Here is a 7,272-nt window from a genome sequence, read left to right on the forward strand (position 1 = left end):
GATGACAAGACTATAACCGAGCCAGTTAAGAAGAGGTTAGCCAACGAGCCACCACCGGACTACGACACTCCTAGACGGCCTCTGCGGGACGAGCGACACATGCGACGCCGCTCACCGAGCCGCGAGGAACGTCAACGGCGATCGGAATCGCCACCGGAGGAGCCCCGTACGCCGCACACGGCGCGTACGCAACACACGCAGGAAGGCACAGTTGCGGAGTCTATGCTGCATTTGTTCGAGAAGATGCAGATGGCGGCTCGTCCGGCACCTAAAGATATCTTCGAGCTACCTCACTTCTACGGAGATGTGAGCGAATGGCGAAGCTTTTACAATACCTACATCGAAACATCGAAGCGCTACAAGTTCACCGACTACGAGAACGTTGCAAGACTGCGTATGGCGTTACGCGGGGACGCTAAGATGTGCGTGTCACATGTCCTGTCTACAGCTACTCGTCCAGACATGGTTATACGTATTTTGAAGAAGCAGTTTGGCCGAAGCGAGGTGCTTTTGGATAAAGCAATCGAGGACCTACGAAGACTGCCACCGTTGGGGCCGAGCGCGAACGACCTCAATACGTTTGCGATCAAGATTATGAACGTCGTATCTACTATCATGGACATAGATAGAAGACACTACGCCGACAATCCGATGCTGATACGGGAAGTAACCGATCGATTATCGCCTCATCTACGAAGCAGATGGTGCGACTACGCCAACAGACATCGCGATACCGACGACCCCGAGATCCTGCAGTTGGCTGATTTTCTGATGGAAGAGAGCGAGCTAGAGATGTCATTCTGTCACGCGCGCGCACCAGCGAAGCGCGCGCAGGGACCGATGACAGCACCGTACGCGCGCGCGCCTGGCGCTAGACTGAACGCGCCCGCGCCGCGCTATCCCATCCCCACTCCAGCTCCGGCCGCAAATCGATGCAGCGGAGGGCAGAAGGCGACGTATGCGGCTCGACAAATCACAGCGAAGAGCACGTGTTTGTACTGCGGTGGCAATCACATTACTACAGATTGTCGCAAGCTGGCCGCACAGAGTATAGGCGCTAGATGGGAATGGGCAAGACTCAATCGTATATGCTTCAGATGTATGGACGCGAAACATTTGAAGTCGCAATGCAACGCGAAAGGGTGCGGCGTGACAGGCTGCCCGCACACGCATCACCGTTTGCTGCACACCGAGCCTACACAGGCGAACAACAGTAGTGGGGCTACAATAGCGGTAGCTCAGTCGACGCATCGAGCGGTCGCCTCACCGAAAGTGACGTCATCGTTTGCGGCAGCGGCCGAAACAGAGTCGTGGCCTACAGAACGAGAGGACAACGATCCGCGCGTCTACGTGTCGTCAACCCCAAACTTCAACGTGCTACTGAAGGTGCTGCCTGTAACAGTCACGGGGCCGAAGGGTACGGCTCAAATATTCGCTTTCCTCGACGATGGGTCAACGCTTTCCATGATAGATCAAGACGTCGCAGATGAAATCGGAGCAGTAGGCGAAGACGAACCTCTCTGTCTACGTGGGATAAGAAACCTGAAGCACACATCTATCACGCAAACTGTAAAGGCGCAAGTGGGACCGCTGCGAGGAGGCACCGTGCACGAGATCGTCATGAAGACCGTAGAAGGACTTGGCATACGATCGCAATCACTTAACAAGGCCGAATTGATGAAGCACAAACACTTAGAAGATTTGGGCGACGAATGCTACGTGGGTACAGGAGTACCGCAGATGCTGATTGGAGGCGATTTCTGCCACCTGAAGACTCCCATCGAGATCAGGCAGGGCGGAGAGGACGAGCCTTGCGCAATGAAGACACCCTTGGGTTGGGTATTTTTTGGGCGAATGCCGCGCATCATTCGCACGATCGAGCAAACCGTACTTCATTGCCGCACAGAGGACGACGAATTAATCGATCAAGTTAAGAAGCATTGGTCGATCGAAGCGTTAGGAGTAACGAATAAAGAAAACGTCAGTCCGAGCGATCAGCGAGCCATCGACATTTTCAACGCTACGGTACGCAAGACTGCAGGGGGCCGGTACGAGGTCGGTCAACTGTGGGCGTCGGACAACGTGAAGCTACCACCGAGTTACGTAATGGCGCGGTCGAGGCTACACAACTTGGAGATGAAAATGCGGCGCAACAAGGACTTCGCTGAAGACTACGAAGCCCAAATTCAGAAGTTACTACAGAAAGGATACGCGGAACGTATCATGGAGCCGCCGCAGACCGACCGAACCTGGTTTTTGCCGCACTTTAATGTATTTAATTTAAATAAAGGCAAAGGAAGAGCCGTTTTTGACTGCGCGGCAAAAAGTCAAGGAAATAGTCTGAATGACTATATTTTATCGGGGCCAGACCTACTACGAAGCCTATTAGGAATTTTGCTACGATTCCGCGAATGGAATTTCGCGGTGGTCGCGGACATACAAGAAATGTTCCTGCAAATTCAAATGCGAGAAGAAGATCAACAGAGCCAACTCTTCCTGTGGCGCGGCACTAGAAGAGATATGGAGCCCCAGGTGTACAAACTAAACAGAGTTTGTTTTGGCAACGTGTCATCGCCTTTCCTCGCGCATTCGGTGCGTAATAGGAACGCGCTCGACAACCAGGACAAATATCCGGACGCGGTCTACGACATCCACAATAACCATTATATGGACGATTACGTGGCATCGTACGAGACCGAGGATGAGCTGCTACGAGTATCACAACAAGTGCGAGACACGCACGCGGAGGGCAGTTTTCATCTACGAGGCTACGCGAGCAACAGTACGCGAATGCTGGCAAGCGTCGAGCACTCACTACACGCAGCGCAAGGACCGACGCATCTGGGCGAAGGTCAACCTACAGTTCTAGGCATGACGTGGGACCCTAGGACGGACACTCTGGGCTGCAACACGAAAATGCTGCGAATTCCCGAGGCTGTGAAGACGCAAGAACGGCCGCCGACAAAAAGGGAACTTCTCAGCGCGATAATGTCCATATACGACCCCATGGGACTTATCGCTCACTACGTCATCAGCGCTAAAATGATATTTCAGCGAGTTTGGACAAAAGGGACTACGTGGGACGCACCGCTACCAGACAAAGAAGCTGAAGACTTTTTTCAGTGGCAGAACGCACTGAAACACGTAGCGGCGCTACGCATACCTAGAAGGTATGAGTCACCGGGCGGAGCTACGAGATACACGCTACACGTTTTTACCGACGCGTCAACTGAAGCCTATTGCGCCGTGGCGTATTGGCGTATCGAGAACAAAGAAGATGTACGAGTCAGCCTAGCAGCGGGCAAAAGCAGAGTTTGCCCCCTGAAAGTATTGTCAGTACCACGACTAGAGCTTACAGCCGCAGTAATCGGAGTTCGACTGGCCGAGACGATTAAAAAGGAGCAACGATACAACGTCGAGAAAATTATCTACTGGACGGATTCTCGAGTATTGCTAGGATGGATCAAGGACGACGCAAGAAACTACAAGCCGTTCGTGTCACACCGTTTGGCTGAAATAGCTGAAAAATCGGACCGGCGGGCGTGGATGTACGTGCCAACCGACGTGAACCCCGCAGACCACGCTACGAGAGGGAAGCCGGCGAGGAAAATCACCGCTCACGACGAATGGTACAAAGGACCGTCATTTCTTCACCGACCAGAAGTGGAGTGGCCGAGTCAAGAAATAGGCAGACCGACTGAAGACCTTCCTGAAAGGAAAAGCGGAGTCACAGTAGAGACTACGTTATCTACTACTACGTCAAAGTCAGATCCATCGAGCGTGCTACCTGACATACGACGCTTCAGTAATTACGATAGGCTAATGAATTCGACGGCCTACGTTCTACTTTTCATAGATAAGATGAAAAATAAGAACAAGACGCTGCAGCTGCAAGTGAACCACATAAAGCTAGCCGAGCATATGTGGCTACAGAATAGCCAACGAAGAAGTTTCCCAGACGAGCTGCGCACTCTAAGCGCAGGACGCGATTTGGACAAGAAATCGCGAATATACGATCTAGCACCCGAGCTGTGCGACGACGGCGTGCTGCGAATGAAGACGAGATTAGGAAACGCTCCAGTGTTGTACACATCGGTACGACCCGTAATATTGGACGGCAAGGACTCATTTACCAGACTAATGGTCCAACGCGCACACAGGCGAATGGCGCACATTCATAACGAAGCAGTGGTAAATCAGCTACGACAAGATTACTGGATATTACAACTGCGACCTACCGTGAAAGCTGTAGCGCGAGACTGCGCGCTGTGTAAGCTACGTCGAGCTTCACCGCGAGCGCAGCCCCTTGGCGATCTACCACCCGAGCGGCTACAGGCTTACCAGAGGCCATTCACCTACACCGCGCAAGACTACCTCGGGCCTATGTACGTGACCATAGGACGACGACGAGAGAAACGCTGGGTGTGTCTGTACACATGCCTAGTAACTCGGGCTATTCACCTCGAAACTGTACATAGCCTGTCTACGGATAGCACTCTACTGGCGCTAAGGCGCTTCGCCGCACGAAGAGGATGGCCGAGCGTTATGTATAGCGATAACGCAACCTGCTTCAAGGCGGCATCAAACGAGCTACGTGAGGCCTACAGGCAATGGCTTCCGCAATTGCAACACTACGGCGTGCAGCGACGAATGGATTGGAAATTCATTCCCCCCGGCAACCCATCTGCAGGCGGAGCCTGGGAGCGGATGGTACGCACCGTGAAGACAGCGATGCTCTATACCTTCAACACTAGAGCACCGAAAACCGAAGTGTTCGAGACTCTACTGGCAGAGATCGAGAATATCGTTAACAGAAGGCCGTTAACACACGTGAACGTCGACCCAGAGAGCGAAGAAAGTCTCACACCTGCGCACTTTCTTCTACTTCATAACGCTAACTTACCTATGATTGGCGCTTACGAAGAAAACGACAAGCGACAATGGAGGGCTGCCCAGGCGCTAGCAGACCACTTCTGGCGGCGCTGGACCAAGGAGTACTTTCCACTGCTGGCACCACGCAAATCATCCGACGACGGAGGGCGACAGATCCAGCCGGGAGATGTTGTCATTATTTCTGAGCCCAACGGACCACGCAGCGTGTGGCCCAAAGGAGTCGTCGAGACCGTCTATCATGGACCCGACGGGAGGGTTCGCTCCGCAGACGTCAGAACGAGGCACGGGACGCTACGCAGGCCGAGCTGCAAGCTGGCGGTCATCGCGTCGCAACCCATGCACCAGGAGTCTTCGACTGCGGGGACAAAATGTTAGCGACGCTACGACAAGACGCGTATAATTATAAATTAGATTAAGATCAAATTCGATTAAGACTGTATTCTCAATAAAGATTTACTTGATAGGTAGGGAAAACCGCGATTAGATTGTCAGTAGTCATAAGTATTCAAAATATCCGCTATTTAAGTCGTAGGTTCGTAATAAGTTTTAGGTCACACAGTAAGTTAGGAAAAACAAAGTTAAACCTATTTTCCAATTCCCAAGTAATCACTATAAACTTGGTAAAATAATGTAGGCTCTGTCATTGGTTAACCAAAGAAAGGCGGATCAAGACAAGGAAGTCTCAATATGAAAGGGACAGACTGACCGCTTCTCATTGGTCGGCCAAATTCGAGCTCAACGCTCCGATACAGCGTAATTTTCACTTAGAAACATACACGTTTCATTAATTAATTCGTAACCTGTTAAAATTACATCATAACAATATTTGTAGATATTATAGGTCGTTAGCCTAGTCACCTAGTTAGATAAGAATCATAAGGCAGTCACAGGTAGACAAAGGCCTGCGAGTCGGCAAAGGGCCATAAACCGTCCATTGTATTCATTTCGGCCGCTTTCCTATCTATTGTAAGCCAAGTCGTAAGGACTAGTGAACTTGTTATCGTTTGTTTTTATAACTAATGAACGTAGTTAACTATTTGTAATAGTTTTAAGTTAGTAATTAATCAGATGTATGTAATATGAGTCGCAGAACGATAGCGGGATAATGAAAATTCACCCGAAAATGACCGTATGACGTAATCGACTAATCACAGGCCGATTAATTCCGCGAATTAAGACATGATTTTATCTCCCTATCGTAGGTGACTCTCTTTCTTGATTTTTCGTATAAAAGTAAGACGGAACCGCTTCGGATCGTACAGTACACCAGGAGCAGCCGAAAAGGAAAAACCAAAAGGAAGAAAACCAAAGGAAGAAAACCAAGGAAGACCTGAGGGATCCGAAGCTGTACCGCCTAATCGTTGTAGGAGTATTTTTATATTTGTACCGCGTAAATAAAAGTCAGTTTTTTAAATCGTGTAGTTTATTCCTTAACGCGAGGCGGTTGAAGATATTCGTCGAGGGCTTCGCACATGGGCATCTAGTAGGCTGGGGCGACTGCGGTTTCGAGCGAGGCGCCAGTAGACCAGTTACCTTCTCCAACTGCTATCGTCGGCTATATTGGGCGTTGAGAGTTCAATACCTACTGTGAGTCACTTCGTACATTCGTTCGTCTATTTGCCTCTCTATAGTTCGTATTGTATATGCAAGAGTGATAGAGAGGCAGATAACGAAAATTCGATTTTCGATTTTCGAGGAGATTTATGAGGCTCGTAACTAACCTAATTAATATTAGGTAGCTGTCCTTTGTCAATGTCATTAGAAAGTTCCACGCGCACGAAACTTACCAATACATAACAACTTAGGTACTAAAAAAAGATCTCCCATTAAACAGATGCCACGAAAGTAAGTTATTACAAATGTCCGTCACCGCCATCAGAATCATAGTTACCGAAAAACGTGAGAAAAAAGGTGCTACTTTGATACATTTATAATGATCACAAAAGCATTACCGTAAAACGGGGTGAGTAGGTTTCGCGGGGAGCTATGGATTATGAATGGGGAGAGAAGGATTGAGAGGGGGGTGAGGTGGGTTTTTAAGGCTACTGCTACAAAAATAATGTATTCCAATTTAAAATGGAGCTATAGTAATATTCATAATAAAAAAAAACGATCCAACAATCTTCCAAAATCACCTTTGTATGAAAAACCCTCTCACCCCAAATACGAGGCACTACGGGGTGAGGTGGGTTTTCCTCTTTATCATCAAAGTTATGAAATGGAACTACCCAAAATAAAATACAAACTAAAATACAAACGTCCGAACCACTTATTATATACACCATTCAGTTTTCACATGTAAAAATAAAATTTTATCGAGGTTTGAAAGTCAAATTTCACCCAACTCACCCCATTTTACGGTACTTTGTGCATAATAGG

This window comes from Cydia splendana, chromosome 7 (genome assembly GCF_910591565.1).
Source record: "Cydia splendana chromosome 7, ilCydSple1.2, whole genome shotgun sequence".
NCBI lineage: Eukaryota > Metazoa > Arthropoda > Insecta > Lepidoptera > Tortricidae > Cydia > Cydia splendana.